Source organism: Emys orbicularis, chromosome 5 (assembly GCF_028017835.1).
Source record: "Emys orbicularis isolate rEmyOrb1 chromosome 5, rEmyOrb1.hap1, whole genome shotgun sequence".
NCBI classification, from domain to species: domain Eukaryota; kingdom Metazoa; phylum Chordata; order Testudines; family Emydidae; genus Emys; species Emys orbicularis.
In genome coordinates this window covers 142,942,930-142,966,602 of record NC_088687.1, presented here as the reverse complement: position 1 = coordinate 142,966,602, position 23,673 = coordinate 142,942,930, and the positions used below count along the sequence as shown (strand labels likewise).

The window sequence follows — 23,673 nt, the reverse complement described above, 5'->3', positions numbered from 1 at the left end:
CCAGGTCAGCCTGTCACATGCAGCAATGCAGCAACTACCCACAGCCGAACATCCCCCCCCAAATCTCCACTTTGCCAAGTCCCAAGCACCAAACGCCGCAGTTTCTGTTCCAGATGGGGCAGGTTTAGAGCATTTTTTCAGCTTTGGAGAAGCACTTCCAAGATTTATGTCTGTATTTTTCGTCTCCATGCTACGCCAGGTTCAATGTAAACTTTGCCCCATGTGTTATTTATCAGACAGTCCAGAGCAGAACTGCAACCGCGGGGTCTGTTGAAACTCTGCCACAGCGTTCTCACCTCCTGACTGCATTGCAAAGACACTGCCCGGCAAGCGCTCTGGTTTAAGCAGCGACTCTCTGTCACAGATCCGAGCAAGCCCCGAGTCCAGCCACTGCCCCGATCTTGGGGTCCCTGGGTGCTCTCTCAGAACACAGACCTATCTGACATCCCTCAGTGTTGGAACCTGCTGTCCAGCCACCTAGCCCCCCTGGGTGCAACGCTGACCCTTCAGACCCTCTCCCCTGAGCCCCATCCCCCAGAACGCCACTCAATAGGTGGGAAGCTTCTGGTTTCCAGCTGAACTCTCGCTCAGGAATGCGCCAGCTGTGAAGCAGTCAGCACACGCACATGCTTTGATACTCTTCCAACTTTTATGCTCTTCTTTATTTAATCCTGTAAAGCCCTGGAGAGTAGAGATCACACAAAACAAGGCAACAGCCTAATCACAACATCCCTCACTAGGTCACTCTTCCCTTGGGGGATTATCTGTGGTCCAGCAGGCAGGGTTCTCCACCCACTGGCCTACACTGCCCCTGCCTCCCTCATCTTCATCTGGTGCAAAATAGCTCTCCCCCTCCAGGATTCCCTTTGTAGACTCTGCTTCTAGGTGAGCAGTTGCAACATCCTGCATGCCCATGGGGAGACTAAGCACAATGACCCACATGGTACAAGGAGAACTGTCAGTTTCCAGCCTCAAACCAGTTCCATTTCATAGAGCCTGAAGGGCAGGGTGCCAAAGGCATGGGACAGTGTGCAAGTGCCATACAAGTGGAAGGGAGTTTAGGGAAGAGCAACAAAAAGGATCAGGAGGGACTGATCTGTGAGCAAAGCCTGCCTGCTAAACACCTACAAGGATTAGGTGCAACAGGTGTCCACAATGCTACTAATGAAGTTCAAGAAGACGTCAAACCAAACAAGGAACAGACTTGAGAAGCTGCTGTGTTTGCATATTGATGGGGCCAAGGTGCCAGCGTTTTGGCCTGGAAAGACCCAAGACATTCCCCATCTGATTCATGACATTGCACGCAATCTTGAGACAGCACTTTGAGAGGCCATGTGGACTACCTATGTGAAAATCCAACTGTAAGGATGCCCTGGTTGCGTCGGCGGGGTTTGAACTCAGGACCTTTGGATCTAAGAGCACAAATCTCTATTGCCTGAGCTATCTGCCACTCGCCCACTGTCGGCGTTATGCAGTCCGACGCCAGCCCCCAGCCAACTTGTCCTGGAGCAGTTGGAACGTTGCACGGCCCAATAGTTGGCCTGAAGGATCAAAAAGAAGCAGGTCCATTAACTCAGAGGCAGGCGCTGGCTCAAACCTCTGTAAGTGGTCTCACCACTAGAGGGTGACCGAGCCATGAATAGTGGATTACACAATAAACAATGCTGATGCAAGTATGTCACCAAAGCTACAGCAGCAGCTGAAGCCGATCAGCGGAGCCTTAGATGTTATCACTTATCTGGGTACTTTAGCCAGCGGGGAGCTGTAACATGAATGTGAGAAGACACGGTGTTGATTGGTGTCTCTGGAAAACGCTGCTGCAGATGTCAGCAGAAACTACGGGTTAATTAAAGAGCACAAAAGTGTGCATTTTATGGAGACAATTATTGGCTTGATGTGAGACACAACAGTGGTGTCAGACGTTTTAAAGAGACGAAAGTTGCCAAACAGAGCTCTGTTGTGTTCGGAGAGGCACGTACGTGTTTAGGACTTACTCACCAGCCAGATCCCCACCTACACGCCGTCGGGAATTGGTACAGAAAGCTTTCAAGAGGTTTAAAGCTGTCTGGGAAAGACGGAGGGAGAAAAGGAACTGGAAAAACTGCCTGGAAGACATTTCACAGCCCTGCACCAGACACCGCAGCCATTCAGTGTCTGACTTATGCCGGCTTCACGGGTCCAAAGAACACAAATTGGGGGGGGGGGGTGTAAGACTGTAAATCACTTCTGTCGCAGTTGTCCCAACCATGAGCTAGGTGCTGCATCGACATGGTGGGACACTGTCCTTGCTTTGGAGATTTTACAATCTCAACAGACAGCAAGAGAAAGGTAAGGATTCTTACTCCTGTTTACAGATGGGGAAACTGAGGCACGGGGTAGATTAAGGGACTTGAAGGTCAGACAAGGAATCTATAGCTGAGCAGGTACCAGGTCCCCCTAGACCCAGTCCCATTCCAGCACCTTAACCAGAAGGACACCCTTTATCAAAATACTGCGGAGGTCAGGAACATGCAAACATGGGAAAACCTCAAAATGTTAAGTTATACTTCAAGAAACTAAACACAGGTGTTGAATGAAGATGCTGCGGTCTCCTTCCTCAGAAGTATTAGCGATGGCCACAGGACACCGACTGGGGTGGGCCAGTGCTCTGAGGTGGTACCGAACTCTCTCTGTCCCTCCTGAGGGCTTGGCTGGCTGGTTCTTGCTCACATGCTCAGGGTTGAACTGATCAGCATCTGTGGGGCTGGGAAGGACTCCCTCCAGGGCAGATTGGCAGGGACTTCGGGGGTATTCCACCTTCTTCTGCAGCATGGAGTGCAGGTCACTTGCTGGAATTATCTGGGTATCTGCCCCTTGGTCCATCCGATTCTCTGTCCGTAGCACAGAATGGTTGAGTCTCCTGGGGGCTATAATTCTTTGGTCTAAATCCTGTTGCTGAGTTAGTCTGCAGGTGATGTGGGTGGCCATACAGGAGGTCAGACTGCATGATCCCATGAGCCCTTCTGGCCTCAAACTCTATGACTTCCAGGTACATGTCTCCATCCAATCCTACTTGGCCACAGGGACTAACCCGGGACCAGAGGAGGACAGTCTCCAGCTGAGCAGTGGGGAGAGGAAGGCAGTGGGTATTGCACACAGAGGAAAGAGGGCTTTCCCACTGTCAAGGGAGACGGTGTGCTGCCGTATGGATGGTCCATGATTTGGGTGGGGAGAAGTGGCCAGAATGCAAGTGGAAGGAACTGGGGAAACAAGCAAAGGGCTAGGAGGCAGGGGAGGCTGAAGTCTACCCTGTTACCTTTTGATTCAGTTTCCTCACCCGTTTCACATGGGTATCATGGGAATTAGCTATAGTTAACGGCTCCACAGTGCTTCCAATACGGAAGCCACTGTATAAAAGCCCAGTTAAAGCTGTCTGAGGGGCTAGCACTGCATTTCCACTGCACTTCCCAAGGCTTGTTTGCTTTCTCGTGTCTTTGTTAAAATGCAACCAGGACTTGGCACTCTCTGACTTTCATGCTTGCTTTTTAAAAACCGCAATTGTGTATTAAAGATTCCCACCCCCGGTTACAATGTTGACAATCTTAACCCTACCACCTCCAATGACCCGCAGAAAAATTTGGGCTTGTGCCATTTTTGATTCTTTTTGAGGGATACAAAGGCTTGAGCAGTTTGTCTGGGCCGCTCCAGGTGACACTTCATTCCCATTTCGTTAGCCAAGTTGCCTCTTCGCAATTGATCATCACAGAACCATCAAATTCAGCTTAACACAACGTATTCTCTGTGCTCACCACAGCTCCAGATCATAGCTCTTGTCCCTACAAGTCACTGAGCATTCCCAGCCTTTTCAATTAAGGTGCGAACGCTTATAAGACACATCCTCCAAGACCCCCAAAAGTTCTCCAGCAAAACGAGGGAGAAGCAGAGCCAGACCTCCTGAATTCTAAGATACAGAGAGAAGCCAGAAAAAGCATTTTTTCATTCACCGAGCAAAGCAAGGCCCTACACAACTTGACAGCATCGGTCTGTAAGGTGATAATTTCTGAAAGTTGCGTCCAGTCAATTCCAGGGAACACTCTAGGCAACGATTGGCAAAACCCCGTTGAGTCTGGTGAAAAATCAGAAAAACAGAAGGGGGAAATGGGGGCCACAGAGCCCCTGGCTCCTGGTTAGCAGAGCTAGCAGCTTCAGCCACCTTTGTAATAGGCTATAGCTCAAAGAACCAGCTGATAACAACCACTAACACCCCCCATCTCAGCTCTGCCCATGCTCCCAAGAAAGTCTAAAATGTTGACCACCCCCCACCAGAGTGACTTACCTCCCAGCAAGAAAAAATACTGGTGGGCACTTTGGTTGGCAGAGCCCCTGAAATGGGGAGGGGGGTTGTAGGGAGTCCCTGCCAGAGTGGGATGGGAAAGTGACACCGAAGGGGCTTGTAGGGGGAGTGGAAAGATGCTCGGAGCCACCGATGCATGCAACGCACGAGACCCGCTAGTTCCTTTTTTAAATCCTTTGCGGCTCCCCTTTACCTGCGGAGGGGCTCTTGCGACACTGGAAAACGAAGTTTCCCAGCTCATCAGCTACTTCACTTCCCTGGCAATCAGTGACTAAGATGGAAAATATACTGAAGTCTGCTTGCCGCTACCTGCTCAGAGCGAAGGCACAACATACCCAGGAGCGTCCCGCTGTTAGCGCAATCCCCGCTGCCTGGGAGAGAAGCTTTAAACGCTCTGCTCTTGCTCCGCGCACCAAGACCGAACTCATGAGAACAAGCAAAAGTGACTCCACCCTGATGAATCTTAGCCACACTTGGCACGCAGGGAAGCTGGAGACTCCAAGCCAAGAGATGATGAAGGACACGCACTACAAAACCCATCCCCCCAACTGCTGCCTAACCAGAAGCCAACCCTGGGAATGGAGTAGGGATCCCCCACCCCGCCCAGTGTTGCAAAGTTCTTGCTCCAGCATGTTGTGTTGTGCACGGCATATCAGGGCATCTATGGGATGGGGAGTCTTCTGCCCCTTCCCGAGAGGCAAACGAAAGAAAGGCGGCACAGAACGTGGTGCTAATTCAACATGGGTTCTAGGCTTGGCTTTGCCACTTTGTGTGGCCTTGCTGCCTAACTTCTCACCTCAAATTCCACTTCCGTACAGTGAAGCTAGAACATGGACCCCCACAGAAGGGTCATGAGGCCTAATTCATTGGGGTTTTAAACCCCAAAGGAGGTGCTCACATTCTACAGCCACAGAGACGGGTCTAGGGCCAGTCAATGGGGAATGTCAAGGATTATGCCCCAGGGGCTGGGGGCTGGGCTAGGGATCCCACCACCCAGCTCTATAAATAGCGCTGGGAATCCTTGTGTTTGCACACTGGCTGATCATTTACCAAAGGAAACTCAACTTAGACACAGAAAACCCAGCTCTCCTCTCTTTGGATACTTGCATAGCTCTCCGCCTTCGCATCCAAGAGCAAAGGTTTTCTAACAAACGTTTTGTTGGCCAGTAGATACCACCCCAGCTGTACAACATACTTCAGGCTTCAAACACTCACATTTTAGCTGAAAAAGTCACATCCAAAAAAATCCATTACATCTCCCTCCCCCAAGCCCCAACCATCACTGCAGAAGGGCTCTCTAGAGTATAGTTTTTAAGTTCCTACCATGTTTCCTAGGAGTCTATTCCACACAGTCTGACGCCCTGTAGAGGCATGTTCACCCTGGACTCCCCCCGCCCCCCAACTCTGCTTAATCAAATTTCTACTGACCCAGGCTGTGGCTATGCTAGACGTTTATTAGCCTGATGCAGCCCCACTACCCATAGCCACAGCTGGAGAGTGAGTGTAGACAGCCACCAGCATTTGAACCGTGGGTTCATCTGGCTGTGCCCCCAATATGGGTCCAGATGATATCGTGATGTATCTACATCCGCAGAGCGGCACCAGTGCTAGAACAGGGAGTAATTGAGAGAGAAAAAGATTCTAGTGTAGACAAGACCTCCAGTCCCCTATGGAATTCTTCACCTTCCCTAGAGTCTATGCCTTTCAGACCCCTGCAGGGCACTGTCATACTCCCACGCGCGCACCTTAATACTAGTCTTGTCAACTAGACAGATTTAGTTCCTCTGATCTTTCTTCATAAAAAGAAATCACTTGTGCATCTAGCTTCCCCACTCACCTCCTATCCTTCTGGTCCTTGGGCACCTAGAACATCCATCTCACCAGTGCCATATACTGAGGAGTTATCAGTGCCCTGCTCCGTGGCATGACGACTCTTCATACACAGCCCCAAACGACACTTCTCTGCATTTCAACACAAACTCGTGGCCGGTCTGCAATCCGTCACTGCCCCTAGCTGTCTTTCCATTTAAATTTCTCTTCCATGTTCATTTGGTTTCCTTCTCCAGTTTGCTGAAGGATTTCAGAGTATCCTGTCATTTACCTAAGTGACCCCCAAGCTGCTCTCCCATTAGCTAAGTAACGGCACTAACGCTTGCCGCGGCTTACATCAGCAGAACAGATGGGGAATCCGCAATGGTTTTAAAAAAGAAAAGAAATTAGATCCCGTTTCAATCTCGGATTTGGATGCCCATCCCTCCCCACGCTGCCATTTTAATCGGCTTTTGATCTGTGGCGGCCCACAGCAGGTCAGAATCCCCTCCAAAGCAGAATACGGTGGTCTCACATTCCTCCCCACACCGAGTTAGCGTGATCTCTGCAGGCCGGCCTGGAAAGCATGGTGTTAGTTTTAAAGTCTGACCTAGCAGAGCTGGTCAATGTTCAGAACCTTTAACTACAGCTTTTCAGTACTATTTGGCTAAAGGGTAAAATGACATTGTAGCCTTGAGTGTGGGACAAGGGCTTCCACTGTGTTTGTCCGGCTCACAGCGCAGGAGGCTCCTGGAGTGTCACTGCAGCATAGAACAACAAATGCTGTAACCAAAGTGGTGCTCTAGCCCATAAAGAAACATTGCTCGTCTACACTCCAAGGAAGCTGCCAGGGACTGAGCTGTGGGATTGCATCAGAATGCGATGCAAGTCAAGGAATGGCCTGGTACTGAACCCTGCTACCCTAGTTACTAGCAGCAGGTGTCAGCTGGGGAAGTACTCCAGCCTCTATCAGACAGGTCAGACTAGATCATCACAACGATCCCTCTTCTGGCCTTGGTATCGATGAATCTACCCGAAAAAAGCCACTTGCCCCTCGGCAGAGCCAGCAGGTGCCCAGTAACGAGAGAGACAGGGAACAGCCCAGTCCAGTTGCTGCATATGAGCACATCCCCCACAAGCACCCAGAGAAAAGCCTGCAAACAGAATTCCCCCGAGACGTGACATCTCGGTGAAAAGAGCCCTCCACATTGCTCTTTAGCTGGAGAACATCAGCCCACTCTCAAAATAGCCCTGTACTTACGTACCAGCCAATTACCACTAAAGATCACACACCCCTCCCATTAGCAGGGCAGGGCCTTACTGGGTACGCATCCCTCCGTATTTATCTATAGTACTTAGATGGCTCCATCACCACAGCATCCGAGCACCTCATGATCTCTCATGTAGTCATCCTTGCAACCCCCTGTGCTATTATCCTCATTGCACAGAGGGGAAACTGAGGCACGGGCAAAGCTTCTTGCTCAAGGTCACGCAGGAAGTCTGTGGCAAAGCACGGAACTGAATCCAGATCTCTCAAATCCTAGGCTAGTTCCCGATCCACTGGGCCATGCTGCCTCTCTACCATTCCCTTCCCCACAATCTGCATTAAAGCTTACAGGGCTGCCAGTGGCACTGCATTCCAAGCAGTCCAGAAACAGCCTGCTTGAGGCAATCTCTCTTAACCACACCAGAGGAAAACATTCATTAATCGTTAAGGGGCAGACAGGCAGGTTCAGGAACTTGAATTTCAGCAACACGTTTCATCCTTCAATGACACTGCCAACCTGGGCTGGATACAGATTGGTGACGCAAAGGTGAATGGCTTAGTGCAAGGGTGGCCAACCTGTGGCTCCGGAGCCACATGCGGCTCTTCAGAAGTTAATATGCGGCTCCTTGTCTAGGCACCGACTCCGGGGCTGGAGCTACAGGCGCCAACTTTCCACTGTGCCGGGGGGTGGGGGGGGGAGGGGGTTGCTCACTGCTCAACCCCGGCTCTGCCACAGACCCTGCCCCCACTCCACCCCTTCCTGCCCCCTCCCCTGAGCCTGCCATGCCCTCACTCCTCCCCCTTCCCCCCAGAGCCTCCTGCACGCCATGAAACAGCTGATCAGGAGGTGCGGGGAGGGAGGGGGAGGCGTTGATCAGCAGGGCTGCGGGAAGCACTGGGGGCAGGCAGGGGAGCGGATGGGGGGCTGCTGACATATTACTGCGGCTCTTTAGCAATGTACATTGGTAAATTCTGGCTCCTTCCCAGGCTGGCCACCCCTGGCTTAGTGCTCACATTACCAGCTCTTGTGGCCAGCCTCACATCATCACATGTAACTGGAACAAAGCTCAAGATCACTTTGTGTATACGATATAAACTGTCCTTCCTTCACGCGTGCACTGAGCGTTGCTCACAAGCATTGGGATGCTGCTGTTTTTCTCTAAAAATAATAAAAAGTACCCTTGAAGTATTTGTTTAGAAAAGAACCATGAAAAGTTAAGTGGATTTTGCCAAATCTCTGGGACTCCTGAAAGCTTGATGGTGTCTCTTTAAATATCCTCTTTGAATGGACTCATAGGGAAACAAAGTCACACACATTAAGCTAAAAGGGGGAGGGGGCTTCTGTGGCGAGTTTTTGCCTGCCTGGGCACCATTTCTTAGCAGGAAGCTTGTGCCAGCCAGCCTGCGCATGCGTGCACACAAGCCCACCCAAACACAAGGCTGGGAATCTATTCCAACACTCCCGAGAGACGAACGGCTCACATTCCCAGCACTTCAGTATGAAGCTTGGTGCGCCACGTTAAGGTCTTCGGGGGGAGGGGAGCTAGTAGACATTGGATAAAAATTTTATTCCAAACAAATTGGGAGCGTCAGCAGGAGGGGGGAGGAGGGAGGGGGAAGAAAAACCAGCCACGTCACAGACTGACTTCGCTCAAATCCTTCCCAAGCTTTAGTCTGCCTCAGTTTTGGATGCAGCAGCGTATTGTAGAATCCAGGTCCAATCAGACAAAGCATCACCAGGACTCACAATGGTTTCAGGTTTGGAGCCTCGAGACAAGTGACAACAAGCATGCAACCCTACACTAACAGCCTTCGGTGCTTTATTTCTGCAGTATCTACGTGCCCAGGCAGCATGTTCCAGCTCTGCCCTCGTTCACGAGAATCCGAGACCGCTTGGCACAAGGTCTGCCCAACCTGATGGTCTGCCATTCCTCAGGCACAAAACATTCCTGTCTCTGCAAGGCAAACCCAGCTACAGGTCTAGCACATCCCTTTGCTCCCCTTCTATGGGTCACCACTCGGTTTAGGACCAAGAGATTACAGGCCTAAGTTAAGGCACCAGGATGTGGGCTCCTATCCACTGCTAACACAGGAGCACTAGTAACATAATAGTTTGTTTACATCACCTCATGCAAATGACTAGAATTCCTTTACTCATCTCCAGTAACCATACCGGTGAGAGTTAAAATATTTCTTCTTACGAGTCAAAGCATATATCTATCTCCCCCCCATACCCCCCATGCTTTCCCCCACACACAAAGACCCCTTTGGGGCTGAGACTAAGCATGGATGTTTTTAGGCTTGGCAGAATTCAGTTTTTACTTTTTATAATTTCGACCAGCAATATCGATGTTTATTTTGAAGCATTTTTTATTTTTATCAATTTCAATGTGCACAGCTGTGGGAAATTATGGAGGGCTCAGACATTAATTGCTTAATGACAGCAAATGTTGTGATTCAAAAAGCTAAAGCTTTCTAACTTAAAACACAAACTGTCAATATCACATGTCAAAATACACCAAATAAATATCCTTAACTCAAATGCGAATTAGTTCTCAAGCACCATTTCTCTTACTTTGCCTCTCTGTACGTTTCGATCACGTATGGCAATTTTTTCCATCAGTGTGAGCGTACACAGTGAAATCGACGTTCACCGACATTTGCCGATAATCTAACCCTTCCAAGTCTAGACATTCTCAACCCAGGATCTATATAAAGTTACGAGCAGCTGAGTGAACACAGAGGGAAAGATTTCCTGCAACCTGAACTATGGCATTCACGGTCATGAGAGCAACAGGACCGAACGCCAGCATGCACCAGATTCAATTGGCTGTCCCAATCACCTGACCAGCCAGGAGCCACAAGGTTCAGCCAGAGAGAGAAGTTGTGTGTGACTGGCCATGATGTTCTCATACCAATATACAACCTGTCACTGCACGTTACAGTGGAACCTGAAAAGCCGGCATGTAACAAATACCTGAAACACGCAAGGCAGGGATGGAGCTAAGCAGCATGGAGTCTGGTCACTGACCTTGTTCTTCCCCCAATAAGACAGACATGATTCTGGAGAAAGTGGGGCTGGCAGTTCAGTAGGAAGCGCTCTGCCCTCTGACTCAATCCCAAAAACCTCTGGCCAGCAGGTAGCAAGGGTCCCTGTGGTGCAGGATCGGCTGTCTTTTGGGTGAAGATTAAAACAGCCACTGGTGATCATTGAAGACCCCATGTCATGAGATGAAAAGCGGTTAGCCCCAGCGTCCAGGCCCCTTTCCAAAGCGGGATAATTACATTAAGGCACCAAGACTATTGTGTCCCATTCAGAATTTTATGCAGCTTTAATTATACTCTGCCAGTCTACGGCACCTTCCATCACAGAATCTCAGAGCCCTGTGTGAATTAGGTTTCCACAGCCCCCTGCAGTGTAAAAGTATTAGCCCCACTCCCGAAAGTCAGTGGATCTGACTCTGGCTCTGCAGGCAGGATCAGGCGGCATAGAGAGACACTGGAAAGTTAGTTTCTTTTGCTTTGCTTTGTAGTAGATTGAGGTGCATCAGCAGAGAGGGTGAGGGGCAGGACATGGAGAGCAGGAAAGCTGAGGTGCACCGGCAAATTTGTGGCTGGGAGCCAAGGAGTGGAACAGCAGGGAGTGCTGTGGATCAGGATTGAGGGGACATGGGCTGGCACACTGAGGTTTGTTAGCCAAGATTAGTTGGGATATGGAGAGACTGGGAAGGGGGGGATAATTGCACAAGACCTGCCCACAGGCCGGGCATCATTCCTCCCGAGTACTGCTCTCACCTACAAGAAAAGTTCATTGGTCTTTCTGCCCTTTGAGCCTCTCCGTGATTTCTCTGGCAGACACACGCAGGCAAAGTGAAGGAGAAACCCACGAAAGGAAGTTCTGGCACTAGAGATGCACCAAGGTATTTCAAAACGAATGGCTGTCTGATAACCTGCTGAAAACGCTTGCAGCTGAACTTCATGTACTGAGATTGGTCCTCTGTCAGGTGCACACCCGCTTGTGGTGGTACGATTTCAAGAGGCAGCGCGTGTGCTGGCTCAATAAAGCACTCCAAAGCCTTCAGCTGGAAACCAGAAGCTCCCAGACAAGGAACTCCACAGAGAGGACAGAGGAGTAGGTGATATTTTCAGCTGATAATACCGAGTCTGACACCATCCCGATGAACACGCTAACTCACTGCACGTAGGCCTGGCAGGACACATGGCTCTAGGCCTCCACTATAGGCATCTGCTTCCCCAACTGCGAGGCACCTTTTCGTTAGGTTGTGTGCAGCTCTCAGAACAGCAAGGAATTCTCACTGGGGGAGGAGGCTTGCTGGTCTGTAGTGTTTGACCTACACTAGTCATTACGCTCCACAGCACGGTTCAGTGCAACCACACGATGGCAGTGGGGATGCAATCCCAACGTCCTTGCTCCTACAGCAATGGTTCCATTTAGGGCTGTCGATTCATCGCAGTTAACTCACGCGATGAACTCAAACCAATGAATCGCCATTAATCGCAGTTTTAAATCGCACGGTTTAATACATTTCAATTGGTATTCCCTTGTTTAATATTTTGGATGTTTTTCTATATTTTCACATATATCTTGTATTCTGTGTTGTAATTGAAATCAATATACACCTCTACCCCAATATAACGCGACCTGATAGAACACGAATTCGGATATAACGGGGTAAAGCAGCGCTCTGGGGGGGGCGGAACTGCGCACTCCGGCAGATCAAAGCAAGTTCGATATAACGCAGTTTCACCTATAATGCGGTAAGATTTTTTGGCTCCCGAGGCCAGCGTTATATAGGGGTAGAGGTGTATTTGAAAACGTAGAAAACATCCAAAAATATTTAAATAAATGGTATTCTATCGTTTAATCGCGCGATTCATTTTTTTAATCGCTTGACAGCCCTAGTTCCATTAGCTGTTAACGCTATAAGGTCTATGACACGTGGTAGTCCAGTTGTAATTCCATCCAGGAGGGGACAGTGCTTTGTGCATGCACACACTGCCTACTTCCTTACAGTATATTACTACACACATCAGCTGTGCTCTGCAGTTCTCACACAGCAATATTCACACTACCCCAGGTAAACCAGACAGTATCTTAGACGAAAAACATTGAGGATCTTCGTTTTTCCAGGGCTGCAACCTTGCTCAGCGTCTATCTGGTTTGCTTAACGTGAGCCAGTGCATATGGCAGCGGTTGGACTAGAAAGTGCTAGGACTCCAGATCAGCCCCTCAGAGGTTGCCGCTGAAGTTACCGCCAGTGAAATAGTGAACGTTGACATTTAAGTGTCATATGGGGGCATGACATACCTCGCAGGGCTGCGGTTTCCAACTGTCTGCAGACGCGGGCAGACAGCCCTGCAACAGGTCCCATTTGGGGTTCTCTTTTCACCCAGAAAACCTAGGAAATGTTCAATGACAACTGCGATTCCGCAGAAACCAATAGGGCCACCGGAGAAATACTGGTGCGGGGAACTGCCCAGTAACACCTCAGTCCATCTCCACATATGCCAGCAGACAGCACAGCGAGCAACTTACTTCCCGGGTTCTGCACGAAGCATGCTCTCACCCAGTGTCACGTGAGAAGACAGGCCTAAGCAGGGCTGCAGGACTCTCAGATATACCCCCCAAACTGGACTAAATACAGGATTTCAGTTAAGCACATATAAAACCAGAGGCAGTTCAACTTCTCTTCCAAGAGTCTATGGCCATCCTTAGGCCCAAGGTTACAGACCAAGTGCCTTGCAAGCCTTCACCTCTACGGCCTAGCGAGGAGTGATACCAAGAGGCTCTGGAAAGAGCAGTGTCCACAGGACCATGATCAGGTCACAGCCTGGCTGAAGGAATAAGGCAGAAACATTCTCTGGGGAAGGGGAAGCAAATCTCAAGAGCTCCAAGTGCCTCCTGAGACGAGGGTGGAGAAAGCCCTTTTACAGGGAGAGCAGATCCCTATTAATTCATCAGAACACCATCACCCAGCCCTATGCTGAACTAGCAAGTATAGTACATCACTTCTGGGCCTCTCGGAATCAGCGCAAGTTCTTGTGTTAGGCTGCAAGTGGCATGCTACAGACAGAGGGCTGCCCAGCAGCACAGACAGGATGACCGGGGAGCAGCTTTCACAGTTCTACTGTAGTATTTCCCACCTCCACCCTTGAGTCTGTTAGTCCTGCCCCAAAAGGCTCCTGCAGGGAGATTAAGATTTGGAGGAACCTTCAAGGTGGTTAAAAAGAGATCAAATCATCCTAGGGGACCCATATGCCAGATTGTGAGTTCAAAGGTTTGACTGTCCTTCCTCCACCAACAAGGGAGGACACGTTGCTAACTGCCCTGACAGTTCCACTACAGTGCGCCATCCCGTTTCTAGTTTCATCCCTTTTCACCCTAGAGCACAGTTAAAGCCACCAGTGACATGCTACTTTCTCAGGGATCCCACGAGGAGCTAATAATATGGGCCAAGGCAGCTTTCTCTGGCCTCTGGCTTAGCCACAGCCAATTGTGCTTAGTTATAATGTTTAATCAATCACCGCATCGTGCCCAGCACACAAGCCCATTTGTGCCGGCTATGAGAGATGAAAGCAAGAGGAAATTCAAAACTTTTTGACAGCTCCAGACCACAAAGGCCTGGCAAAGAGAAGCAGAACGGACATGGATGCCGTTGCCGTCCCCAGTGGCTCCTGTTCAGCCATTACAAAGAGAACATGCCAGGAGAGCAGCAGCTCCCGAGTTACCCTGGAGGTAAAGAATTAATTAGGTGTGTGTGCGTTAAAGAAATCATTCGGATTGCTTAAATCTCATGGGGAGTCCATGAGAATCTCTCACAAGTAAGTCACAGAGCAGGAGACCTGGAGAACCCCTCCCTGTTGGAGCCCATCCGCCAGGACCCATACAACCATGGCTCCTTCCTCAAAGGTTATGCAGAGACATCACCGCGTTAGGCTGATTTTCTTTAAGTACCCAAGCTCACCATGTTCTTGGGACATGAACCCCACGGGCTACTTGACGGCTCCCTTGCCATTTAATAAACTCCTGGGGGTAGGGGGCAGGGAGAGTAAGTTAGGGGTCTAATTCTACCAAGCCCCACAGTATTGGCTCCCGGCCTAGGCAACGGCAGCCAAATCAGGAGCTTCACGCTCCTTCTGTCTGAGGCGCTTACTGTGGGAACCCACTTTGCCCATTGAACTACATAAGGATTACGACAACCTCCCCTGTCACTGCGACGTTCTAGGGCGACCAGCCTGGTTTGAGGGGAGGCTCACAGACGGGGCGGAGGGGTGGAAGGTAAAGCAGCAAGTAGGTCCCTAAGGGACAACTCTGGGGCAAGTCCTGGACAGGTCAGCCGAGGGATGCCACGTCCCCTCCTGTCCCACCCATTTCCAGGGGCACCTGGGGTCAAGCGGACAATCACAGAAAAGGCAACCAAGAGCACACTGAGGAAGAGAACAGGAAGTGGTACCCAAGGGGGTCCCCATGTGTGGGGAAGATGTAGGGGAGAGCAGACACCAATGGGAATCCCAGGCAGGAGGGCTGGTCCTAGGAGGAAGGGGCAGAGCTCACTGGACAGGGCTAGTCCTGGGGAAGGGGGGGTATCCTAGAGGAATGTCACAGGGGATGGGGGGGCAACCCTGGGGAGGTGTGTTCCATGGAAGGGGCTGTTCCCAGGGGAAGCAGGGGGATACCAATGGGAATCCCGGTGAGGAGGGCTGATCCTAAGGGGCTTTGATAGAGGAAACAGAGCTCAGCCTGATTTTTTTTTTTTGGGGGGGGGGGAGGGGGGGAATCAGTCCTGTGGAGGACAGAGCCCAGAGAAGGGAGGCCAGTCCCAGGGGGAACACGATGGAAGGGTCTGCCTGGGGGGGTGGGGGGCAGAGCCCAGAGAAGGGGGTGGGGGATGGTCATTCTGATGAGAACAACGGGCAGGAGAACTGATGGGGGGGGAGGGGCAGAACAGCCCAGAGCAGGGGGAGCGGTCCCGGAAAGGGGGGGGGGGGGGGAGAGCCCGGGTGTGGGGGGGGTATTTCCTGGGGGATCCGGTTGGGGGGACAGAAGAGCCCAGGGGGAGCGGGCCCAGGAGCAGAGGGGAGGAAGATCTGGAGGGGGTGAGGTGCAGTGGTCCCAGGGGGGGACAATGGGGGGGGCAGTCCTGGGGGACGGGGGAAGAGCCCTGGGGGGGAGCGGTCCGGGGGGGGAACAAACCCAGAGAAGGGGGGCATTTCCCGGGGAATCCGGATGGGGGGGCAGGGAAGAGCCCTGGGGGGGAGCGGTCCCGGGGAGGACAGAGTCCAGAGAAGGGGAGCATTTCCCAGGGGATCCCAATGGGGGGGCGGTACCGGAGGACGGGGAAGAGCCGGGGGGGGGGGGACAGAGCCCAGCGAAGGGGGGCATTTCCCAGGGATCCCGATGGGGGGAAGCGGTCCCAGGGGAGGAGGACAGAGCCCAGAGAATGGGGGGCATTTCCCAGGGGATCCCGATGAGGGGGCCGGTCCTGGGGAACGGGGGGGGGTTGCGGGGGGAAGAGCCCAGGGGGAGCAGTCCCGGGGGATCCCGATGGGTGAAGCGGTCCCGGGAGGGGACGACAGAGCCCAGAGAAGGGGGGCATTTCCCGGGGGATCCCGATGGGGGACGGTCCCTGGGGGGGAAGCGGTCCCGGGGGGGGACAGAGCCCAGAGAAGGGGGGCATTTCCCGGGGGAATCCCGATGGGAGGCGGTCCCAGGGGGACGGGGGGGGGGGGGGAAGAGCCCGGGGGGGGAGCGGTCCTGGGGGATCCCGATGGGGGGGGGTGGGGAAGAGCCGGGGGGGGCGCTCCCGCGGGGGGGGGACAGAGCCCAGAGAAGGGGGGTATTTCCCGGGGGATCCTGATGGCGGGCGGTCCCAGGGGGGCAAGAGCCCGGGGGGGAGCAGTCCCGGGGGATACCGATGGGGGGGGGCGGGGAAGAGCCGGGGGGAGAAAGCGGTCCCGGGGGGGGACAGAGCCCAGAGAAGGGGGGTATTTCCCGGGGGATCCTGATGGCGGGCGGTCCCAGGGGGGCAAGAGCCCGGGGGGGAGCGGTCCCGGGGGACCCCGATGGGGGGGGAGAGCCAGGGGGCAGCGGTCCCGGGGGGGGACAAAGCCCAGAGAAGGGGAGCATTTCCCGGGGATCCCGATGGGGAGTGGTCCCGATGGGGGGCGGTCCCGGGGGGAGGAGACCCCGGGGGGAGGAGAGCCCAGAGAAGGGGGACATTTCCCGGGGATCCCGATGGGGGGGGCGGGAAGAGCCGGGAGGGGACAGAGCCCTGGGGGGAGCGGTCCCGGGAGATCCCGATGGGGGGGCGGGGAAGAGCCGGGGGGGAGCGGTTCCGGGGGGGGACAGAGCCCGTGGGGGAGCGGTCCCGGGGGATCCCGATGGGGGGGCGGGGAAGAGCCGGGGGGGGGGAGCGGTCCCGGGGGGGGGACTGAGCCCGTGGGGGAGCGGTCCCGGGGGATCCCGATGGGGGGGCGGGGAAGAGCCGGGGGGGGGGAGCGGTCCCGGGGGGGGACAGAGCCCGTGGGGGAGCGGTCCCGGGGGATCCCGATGGGGGGGGCGGGGAAGAGCCGGGGGGGGACAGAGCCCGGGGGGGAGCGGTCCCGGGGGATCCCGATGGGGGGGCGGGGAAGAGCCGGGGGGGGAGCGGTCCCGGGGGGGGACAGAGCCCGTGGGGGAGCGGTCCCGGGGGATCCCGATGGGGGGGCGGGGAAGAGCCGGGAGGGGACAGAGCCCTGGGGGGAGCGGTCCCGGGAGATCCCGATGGGGGGGGCGGGGAAGAGCCGGGGGGGAGCGGTTCCGGGGGGGGACAGAGCCCGTGGGGGAGCGGTCCCGGGGGATCCCGATGGGGGGGCGGGGAAGAGCCGGGGGGGGACAGAGCCCGGGGGGGAGCGGTCCCGGGGGATCCCGATGGGGGGGCGGGGAAGAGCCGGGGGGGGAGCGGTCCCGGGGGGGGGACAGAGCCCGTGGGGGAGCGGTCCCGGGGGATCCCGATGGGGGGGCGGGGAAGAGCCGGGAGGGGACAGAGCCCGTGGGGGAGCGGTCCCGGGAGATCCCGATGGGGGGGCGGGGAAGAGCCGGGGGGGGGAGAGCGGTCCCGGGGGGGGACAGAGCCCGTGGGGGAGCGGTCCCAGGGGATCCCGATGGGGGGGCGGGGAAGAGCCGGGGGGGGGAGCGGTCCCGGGGGGGGACAGAGCCCGTGGGGGAGCGGTCCCGGGGGATCCCGATGGGGGGGGCGGGGAAGAGCCGGGGGGGAGCGGTCCCGGGGGGGGACAGAGCCCGTGGGGGAGCGGTCCCGGGGGATCCCGATGGGGGGGCGGGGAAGAGCCGGGGGGGGAGCGGTTCCGGGGGGGGACAGAGCCCGTGGGGGAGCGGTCCCGGGGGATCCCGATGGGGGGGGCGGGGAAGAGCCGGGGGGGAGCGGTTCCGGGGGGGGACAGAGCCCGTGGGGGAGCGGTCCCGGGAGATCCCGATGGGGGGGCGGGGAAGAGCCGGGGGGGGGGAGCGGTCCCGGGGGGGGACAGAGCCCGTGGGGGAGCGGTCCCAGGGGATCCTGAAGGGGGGGCGGGGAAGAGCCGGGGGGGGAGCGGTCCCGGGGGGGGGACAGAGCCCGTGGGGGAGCGGTCCCGGGGGATCCCGATGGGGGGGCGGGGAAGAGCCGGGGGGGAGCGGTCCCGGGGGGGGACAGAGCCCGTGGGGGAGCGGTCCCGGGGGATCCCGATGGGGGGGCGGGGAAGAGCCGGGGGGGGAGCGGTTCCGGGGGGGGACAGAGCCCGTGGGGGAGCGGTCCCGGGGGATCCCGATGGGGGGGCGGGGAAGAGCCGGGGGGGGGGAGCGGTTCCGGGGGGGGACAGAGCCCGTGGGGGAGCGGTCCCGGGGGATCCCGATGGGGGGGGCGGGGAAGAGCCGGGGGGGAGCGGTCCCGGGGATCCCGATGGGGGGGGGCGGGGAAGAGCCGGGGGGGGGAGCGGTCCCGGGGGGGGGGGGGGACAGAGCCCAGAGAAGGGGGGCATTTCCCGGGGGATCCCGATGGGGGGGCGGGGAAGAGCCGGGGGGGAGCGGTCCCGGGGGGGGGACAGAGCCCGGGGGAGAGCGGTCCCGGGGGATCCCGATGGGGGGGCGGGGAAGAGCCGGGGGGGAGCGGTCCCGGGGGGGGACAGAGCCCGTGGGGGAGCGGTCCCGGGGGATCCCGATGGGGGGGCAGGGAAGAGCCGGGAGGGGACAGAGCCCGGGGGGGAGCGGTCCCGGGGGATCCCGATGGGGGGGCGGGGAAGAGCCGGGGGGGGAGCGGTCCCGGGGGGGGGACAGAGCCCAGAGAAGGGGGGCATTTCCCGGGGGATCCCGATGGGGGGGCGGGGAAGAGCCGGGGGGGAGCGGTCCCGGGGGGGGGACAGAGCCCGTGGGGGAGCGGTCCCGGGGGATCCCGATGGGGGGGCGGGGAAGAGCCGGGGGGGGACAGAGCCCGTGGGGGAGCGGTCCCGGGGGATCCCGATGGGGGGGCAGGGAAGAGCCGGGGGGGAGCGGTCCCGGGGGGGGGGGACAGAGCCCAGAGAAGGGGGGCATTTCCCGGGGGATCCCGATGGGGGGGCGGGGAAGAGCGGTCCCGGGGGGGGGACAGAGCCCGTGGGGGAGCGGTCCCGGGGGATCCCGATGGGGGGGCGGGGAAGAGCCGGGGGGGGACAGAGCCCGTGGGGGGGACAGAGCCCGTGGGGGGGCGGTCCCGGGGGATCCCGATGGGGGGGGGCGGGGAAGAGCCGGGGGGGGAGCGGTCCCGGGGGGGACAGAGCCCGTGGGGGAGCGGTCCCGGGGGATCCCGATGGGGGGCGGTCCCAGGGGGGCCTGGTGGACCAAGACCCCTCTCTCCCGCGCGGTACCCACCTGGCCGGGCTCCGCCTGCGCCGCAGGGGCCTCTCCGCTCGCCGAGGCCGCACACGCTGCTCCGCTGCCACACGCACACCGCTACCCTCAAGCGCTCCCCTGGCGCTGCAGGCTGGCCCCGCGCCTCATTGGCGGAGGTGCCTGTCACTCTCCCTGAACTGCTGCACGAGGGCCCACCCCCTCTTCTCCATTGGTTGCATCGCGCGCACACATTCGCCCCATTGGCCTACGTGGCTGTCGTACATTCCGCCTCCCTGAGGCCCACCCTCTCCCCCGGCCCCGCCTCTCCATTGGCTCCGTGGGGCAGACTCTTGCATCCCATTGCTCAGAACGTGCCCCTCCCCTCTGCCTCAGTCCCTGCCTCTCATCCTTATTAGGCCGCATCACCCACACTCCGCTCTCTATTGGCCTAGAAGCCTGTCACTCAATCTGCGCTTCCCAAATCCCGCCTCGAGAGCCATTTCATTGGTATTTTCCGCCACCGCTCCACCTATGCAGACAAGGGAAAAGAGGCATATGGGCGGTGCTTAATGGACGACGGTCGAGTTCCACGACTAGTTCAGTGCGTCTCCCACGTGGGGCCAGGGAGGGGGCGGGAATCCTGGGGAGCGTGGGGAAAATGAGTTTACACAGGAACGCCTCCACCGCTCATGGCGTAGTCTGATTGGATGAAGCAGCTGTCGCTCAACATTATATTTAACCAACCAGAGGAGGAATTACAGGGAGACGGCTCTGCCAGCAGAGCTGAGTTTTATTTCGAGGCCGGTGATTGGGGGAGAAGGGGCGGAGGGGGGAATCCGGTCGCGTTAACTGCCTCTGGGGTGTGGAGAGTGGGCCGTTGCCGTCCGGCCGTTGCGGGTACTAGTCCCGTGTTCAATTAGCCCCCGCTCCAGCCCCTCCCCCAGGACCCCGGGCCCCCAGCTCCACACCTCCACCCCCGCGTGGGCCCCCACCCCATAGACCCCCAGGTCCCGCTCCCAGCCCCCATGGGTCCCGCTCCCAGCCCCCATAGACCCCCAGACCCCGTGCCTGGACCCCCAGCCCCTGTGCCCAGACCCCATGGACCCCCAGGCCAGGCTCCTGCCCCATGGGGTGCCTGGCCCCCATGGACCCCCAGTCCCCATGCCTGGCCCCCATGGACCCCCAGGCCAGGCTCCTGCCCCATGGGGTGCCTGGCCCCCATGGACCCCCAGTCCCCATGCCTGGCCCCCATGGACCCCCAGGCCAGGCTCCTGCCCCATGGGGTGCCTGGCCCCCATGAACCCCCAGGTCCCGCTCCCAGCCCCCATAGACCCCCAGACCCCGTGCCTGGACCCCCAGCCCCTGTGCCCAGACCCCATGGACCCCCAGGCCAGGCTCCTGCCCCATGGGGTGCCTGGCCCCCATGAACCCCCAGTCCCCATGCCTGGCCCCCATGGACCCCCAGGCCAGGCTCCTGCCCCATGGGGTGCCTGGCCCCCATGAACCCCCAGTCCCCATGCCTGGACCCCCAGGCCAGGCTCCTGCCCCATGGGGTGCTTGGCCCCCATGGACCCCCAGTCCCCATGCCTGGCCCCCATGGACCCCCCAGGCCAGGCTCCTGCCCCATGGGGTGTCTGGCCCCCATGAACCCCCAGTCCCCATGCCTGGCCCCCATGGACCCCCCAGGCCAGGCTCCTGCCCCATGGGGTGCTTGGCCCCCATGGACCCCCAGTCCCCATGCCTGGCCCCCATGGACCCCCCAGGCCAGGCTCCTGCCCCATGGGGTGCCTGGCCCCCATGAACCCCCAGTCCCCATGCCTGGCCCCCATGGACTACCAGGCCAGGCTCCTGCCCCATGGGGTGCCTGGCCCCCATGAACCCCCAGTCCCCATGCCTGGCCCCCATGGACTACCAGGCCCCGCTCCCAGCCTGGGGGGCGGGCACCCGGGAGCACTGTGACCCAATAACCTCTTTCTGCCCCGGGGTGCAGCGGGGTCACTGATGTCCGGCCTGGCGCTGGCAGCAGCCTACCCGACATGGCCGTACAGAGACCACGTGAGGGGTATAGCGAAAGCACGTGCTTGGAGTCCGTCCCCGGGGGTCAGTCAGCAGCAAAGGGGCACGTGGGTGTTGGGCAGGCGGGAGGTGTCTCTGCGGCTCTGGTTACCTGGGAGCCCAGTATCCTCCCCTTCACAATGGGGCTCCCACAGGAGGCTGCACTGAATGCAAATGAATCATAGACTCACAGGACAGGAAAGGACCTTGAGAGGTCTCTAGTTCAGTCCCCTGCACCAAGTATTATCAAGGCCATCCCTGACAGGGGTTTGTCTAACTTGCTCTTAAAAATCTCCAATGATTAAGATTCCACAACCTCCCTAGGCAATTTATTCCAGTGCTTAACCACCCTGACAGTTAGGAAGTTTTTCCTACTGTCCAACCTAAACTGCCCTTGCTGCAATTCAAGCCCATTGCTTCTTGTCCTATCCTCAGAAGTTAAGAAGAGCAATTATTTTCCTTCCTCCTGGTAAGGATTGTGAGGGAAAAAATGCAGAAAGGATCTAATAGGAAGAGAAACACAGGGGGAGGGGGAGGAGAATCTTATCTAGAGGAGTACTTGTAGCACTTTAGAGACTAACAAATTTATTTGGGCATAAGCTTTTGTGGGCTAAAACCCACTTCATCGGATGCATGCAGTGGAAATTACAGTAGGAAGATATATATACACAGAGAACATGAAAAAATGGGTGTTGCCATACCAACTCTAACAAGACTAATCAATTAAGGTGGGCTGTTAGCAGCAGGAGAGAAAAAAAACCTTATATCTAGAGGTGCAGATCAAAGGTTTGCTTAAGTACATTTGGGAGGAGAAAGGGGACACAAGCTCCTGTCACTGAGCAAGACAAAGGAAAGCACTTTTGCTTTATGAAAAAGGGGTCTGGTTGAAAATGTTGGAGAGAACTTTGGGTGAGAGGAAACTTCTTTAGACATGAGAAAAAACAACGAGGACTCCTCGTTGTTTTTGCCGATACAGACTAACAGGACTACAACTCCGAAACCTGTTAGACATGAGAGTAACTTGTTAGTTAGGCGTCAAGTCTCAGAGTGGTAGCGGGGTTAGTCTGTATCCACAAAAACAACGAGGAGTTCGGTGGCACCTTAAAGACTAACAGATTTCTTTGGGCAGATGTATTGAGTTGTTTGTTAGGTTTAGGCTTTGGAAACTAGGTTATGATTTTATTTACATTTTACCATTTGTTTCCACTATTCTTACTCACTGTCACTGTGTGAACAAAGGACAAAGACACTGTGTGTTGCTGTCACTAGAATCTCTGTTCTTTGATAATAAACTTCTCCTTGTTTTCACTCTAGAACTAGTTCAGTGCCATGGTGTTAAGCAAAGTGCTGTTCCTAAGCTAAATTTTACAAGCTGGTGGGCACAGTCCCTTTGGGAACAGCAGGCCTGGTAGTTCTGGGAGTGTCCAGTGGAGAAGGGGGCTGGACGCAGCAGAGAACGTTCCCTGACTGCCTGTCGCTATCTGTAGAGAGAGGGAGGCCTGGAAGGCAGTTCTTGTGGTGCCAGAGGCTGGTGGTTTCAGGGAGCAGCAGACACAAATGAGACTGCTTCACACTAAGGGCAGGTGGTGGTGAGGTACTTGGTACCCCTGGGGAGCATCACAAGCACCCAGACCCCATAAACACCCCCAGTCTCTTCTCCAGCTCTAGGGAACACTGATTGCACATGGGCCCCCTGGCCTAGGGAGCACCCAACCTCCAGGGGCCCCTAACCCCTGCTCAAAGCCTAGTGAACCCCTAGCCTTGATGTGCATTAACCCTCCCCATCCCCATTCCAGGCTTAGGGATTACTCATGGGTCCCAAGCCCCACACCAGGCTGAGGGTAGCACCCAGCCCCCATAGACACTAGCCCCAGAGAGCACCAGACCTAGTTGGGCACTGACTTCCTACATTAGCCCCAAGTGGCCCCCAGCCACCACACCAGCCTCTGGGATCACCCACTCCCAGCACCAAGGATCCCCCCTCCAACCACCCACCCATGGATACACTGGCCCCAGGGAACACCCAGCCCTCACTTCCCACACCAGCCCCTGCGGGCATCCAGCCCACACCTGCCGTGGTGGCATTTTATATCCACTTTCTCCTGTTGTAAATGACAAGCCAAGGTGCAGGAGCTCGGATAAGTTTATGGTCTACGGCTCAGCTCCTGCAACCATGTATGAGCATGCTTAATTTTACGTACATGAGTAGGGTAAAGTTACCTGTGTGCACGAGTAGTGGCAGGGTTGGGGGCTAGTGAGTGACCTGCTCTGAAGTCTGAAGCAGAGTGGTAGGGGTCCCTTACACATCATATTATGCTGCAAGGTGTTAATGATCACCATCAAGCTGAT

The 23,673-nt window shown here is 56.4% G+C and overlaps 1 protein-coding gene across 1 annotated transcript in view; it reads right to left on the bottom strand.

Moving 5' to 3' along the window:
* PAIP2B (poly(A) binding protein interacting protein 2B) overlaps positions 1–19,365 on the bottom strand; it is a 45,558-nt gene extending 26,193 nt beyond the window's left edge. Inside the window, exon 1 of the mRNA XM_065405359.1 lies at positions 19,309–19,365. The gene's annotated coding sequence lies outside the window, so the exon portion shown is untranslated. The remainder of the gene's footprint in view (positions 1–19,308) is intronic.
* Positions 19,366–23,673: the final 4,308 nt, after the last annotated feature.